The following is a 3,939-nucleotide window of genomic DNA, read 5'->3' as shown; positions in this document are numbered from 1 at the left end:
GGAAGCCCTCCCTTGCATGCCGGCTGCTCCCTTACAGTCCTGTTGGCTACCTGTGGCGGAGGACAGGTCCCCTGTTGACTGCGGCGGATTGGCAACACAACTTGGTTACTGATCCTTTTGTTCCAGTTTTCTCAACAACTATGTGTGATTAAGTTTTTTAAAAAAACTGTACCACTAGTTACTCTATGAGAACAGACAGGGTAAAAGAAATGGGGGAAAGTCCACAGAAGTCTGAAGTTTTACAAGGTTAAATGTTCCTCTTGGTTTCTATGAAATGTGAATTCCTAGCTTGCAGCTGAAAGAAGGATGAGAAACGGGGAGAAGGAGACACCTGAGAAATACATAATGAGTGTGTTGTCTGTGGCAGCCACAACCTTCATATAGTTAGAAAATTCAGGCAGTCAAGAAAATGTATATAGCAGTCTTTAGAACAAAATGAATAGGGAGGGGAAAGGGTAATCTTACCAATTGGAGGTAACTCTATCACTGTCAGAGTCCTCCTTCCTCTATTCCTCTTCTCCCTGACTCTTTACCTCAAGGGGCTTATCCACCATCCTGACATCTGGGGGAAGGCTTCTGGACCATCTTTTTTTTTTTTTGGACTGTCTTGTTTGTCTGTGGGCATCTACATTTTCGTGGCTCATCATCTGTTCTCTTAGGCACAAGCCATACATGGCAAGTTCCCCAGAAATTCATTCTCTCCCTCTCCAGATCTGGTCCCAACCACGGCTGTTTTGGGGACTTGCTATTCTGAGAATCAGCAGCCTCCTCCAGGTCCCTGTTGCTTCATCTGTGGGCTCAGCTAGGAGTCGGCTCTCCTGGAACAGTTACCCCTTGTAACTTTGCTGACTCTCAGTTCTCAGTTGCCTTCGGTGCCCCTTTGGGTTTCCTAGAGGCCCCAAGAACTGAGGTGGGAAGGGGTGCTTATCACAGACCCAGCTGTGGTTCAGGGGACCAGCTGCTACTTCTACTCTGCTGCAGCTGCAGGCTACTGAGGGTATGCAGAGCCTGCCTCCTTCCGAAGATGACAGCAAGCAGGGCACAGCTCTGACTGCTCTCAGATTCCCAACCTACTGAAGAATTTCTACAGCTCGGCCCTTCAGTGTTTACTGAGGGAGAAGGCAGGGACTATGTGTGCCCCCTAGGCCTTAATGAAATGGTTATGCATTGCACAATGGTGTCCCATCTAAGAGCCCTATTCACATCACAGACATCATTGATTTGTACATTGATTATGACAGTTTTCTGGAAAATAAAAGTCATAAGTCTTGAGGAATGAGCACTTTTTTTTTTTTCTAATGCACACAAAGACACCACCTGGGACAAATGGTTGTACAAGTACCCGGGCCAATATGGAAACCCTCCTCCTCTTTCCAAGCTCCTTTTCCCAGCCCCTAATCTCCCCTTTGTGTGGTGGCAAATTGGCTCTTAAATCAACACACATCCTTTCCCATTCTCTGGCTCAATGTTACACCTAGAGTCTCTCAGCCTAGCTGTTAGTATTCAAGCTAAGATCTTGAAATCCAACTCCCATCAACCCCTTTCCTCTAAACATTCTTTCTCAGAAACTCCTGGCTTTTAAAATGAAAAGTCAAAGCTTTCAAAGCTCTTATTTGGAATTCAAAGCTGGAAATTTGAATCTGTTCATGCTGAATTTCTTGCTGGGTAAAGGAGAACAATTTCTTGGTGATGAAAGCTAGAGGACCACTTGGTTGAGGGGAGATAAAAAAAACATCATGGTTCTCTGTACTCGCTGAGCTAACAAAGCCAGGAGGAAAGGACTGAGAGAGACACAGGATGGCAGGAGGGGGTCCTCTGTGCTGTGTCTCACAAGAGTTCATTCAGAGAGAGAGAGACTGAGAGAGATTAGGACCAAGGATGGAGAGCCACCACAATGATCCCATCTCTGTTCAAGTTCTGTTTACATCTGTCAGGCTTGAGACACGATCCCTGGCTTCTGGGAGACAGCCCTGTGTGGGAGACACGGCCACGAGAAGCAGGCGCTTTCTGAGCACAGGTGTGAGCATGTGAGACGCGTGGAGGAACAGCCACGAACAGAAACAGACGGAGCTTGTTATAGCTTCTGAGGCTCGCTAAGGAGCACATCAGATGTACACACAGGGGAGAACAGGCAGCAGGCAACTTGTGACCCTGGATTCCTTCCTGCTTCTCAGAAACCACATTGCCAGAAGTGTCTTTCTCGAGGTGAGGATGATGTGGTATAATCACCTCTCTACGGCACCTCTGCTGGAGTGCCCAGCGCCAGCGCTGCTCGGCTTGCAGCCTTGGTCTGTGACAAGTGTGATCCTGCTTCCTCAGTTTCTGTTTTCTCTACTTTGTTCCTGCCCAAGCAACCACCGACCACACAGCTGAGCCACATTCCCTGGCTTTACAGCCCTCACACCAGCCTGGGAGGGGAAAGTGAAGTCTGTGAGCCTCATTATTACCTGTAATTCCAGAGAACTACAAAAACCCTGCTGTGTTGCCACTAGGTTTGCTGTATAGTTATAACAGTCTTTTTAAGAACATAAGATTCTTTTTAAGTGTGAAACAGCAGATAACCTATAATTTATTTTAACTATTGTTTCTGTAATTTTTATTCTATAATCTGTGGAACCAAGCTGTTAATCATACGACTTTATTTATTTATTTTTTAAAAGATCTTATTTATTTATTCATGAGAGAGAGAGAGAGAGAAAGAGAGGCAGAGGGAGAAGCAGGCTCCATGCAGGGAGCCTGATATGGGACTCGATCCTGGGTCTCCAGGATCACACCCTGGGCGGAAGGGAGGCACTAAACTGTTGAACTACCCAGGGATCCCCTCACATGACTTTAAAGGTATGTTTTATTAGGGACGCCTGGGTGGCTCACCAGTTGAGTGTCTGCCTTCTGCTCAGGGCCTAATCCCAGGGTTCGGAAATCAAGTCCCACATCAGGCTCCCCCCGAGGAGCCTGCTTCTCCCTCTGCCTATATCTCTGGCTTTCTCTTTGTGTCTCTCACAGATAAATAGAATCTTAAAAAAAGAAAAATAAAGGTATGTTTTTTAAAGAAGACTAGAAGGTCAAGGTTAACCTTTTCTTCTACCTTCTTTAAGAATGCCAAGTGTATAATGAACCATTGCAAGTACAACTTCCATATATTGCTGTCATCTGAGTTCATGTCGGTAGAGTCCCTTATTGGTGAGTGTCCTGACGTGTGCTTGATTTTATTATCCTGGTAACTGTTGGCTGCTTGCATGGAGAGGATTAATATGTATGGAGTGTGAGCTCCTAATATGTGTGAGCAGCTGTGCTAGGTGCTTAACATTTGTTATCTCCTCTATTCTCCCTAATGGTATTGTAAAGTGTGTATAACTATGCCCATTTTATAGGTGAGGAAAAGTTCTCTGAGAACATATGTGACTGGATCAAAGTGACATAGCTAGTACGTAGGATTTGAATCCAGGACTATCTGACTCCAAAGCTAGGGATCATTCCCACATTCATTATGTGGCCCTGGGTGGTCCAAAGGGGCCAACCTTACTCCAGATTCTAGTATGTAGTGATATTTTAGTACAATTTTATTTATTTTTAAAAAGATTTTGTTATTTGTTGAGAGAGAGCAAGAGAAAGCACTAGCAGGGGTGGGGGGAGGGGCAGAAGGAGAAACAAACTCCCCACTGAGCAGGAAGCCTAATATGGGACTCTCAATCCCAGGACCCTGGGTTCATGACCTGAACCGAAGGCAGATGCTTAACCAACTTTGTCATCCAGACTCCCCTTAGCACCACTTTAGAAAAACATTAATCCCCTCAGTTCTATTTGGTTCCCAAAGTTCATGCCTGTGAGGACCCTCCTTCTCTCTCTGCCTGTGTCTCTCCACAGTGTCACATCAAATAGCTTTATGGGATTATCTAAAACATCATTAAAGAAAGCCACTACTTCTTTTTCAGTTTGTTT

Source organism: Vulpes lagopus, chromosome 13 (genome assembly GCF_018345385.1).
Source record: "Vulpes lagopus strain Blue_001 chromosome 13, ASM1834538v1, whole genome shotgun sequence".
Classification (NCBI taxonomy): domain Eukaryota; kingdom Metazoa; phylum Chordata; class Mammalia; order Carnivora; family Canidae; genus Vulpes; species Vulpes lagopus.
This window is presented reverse-complemented; position numbering follows the sequence as displayed.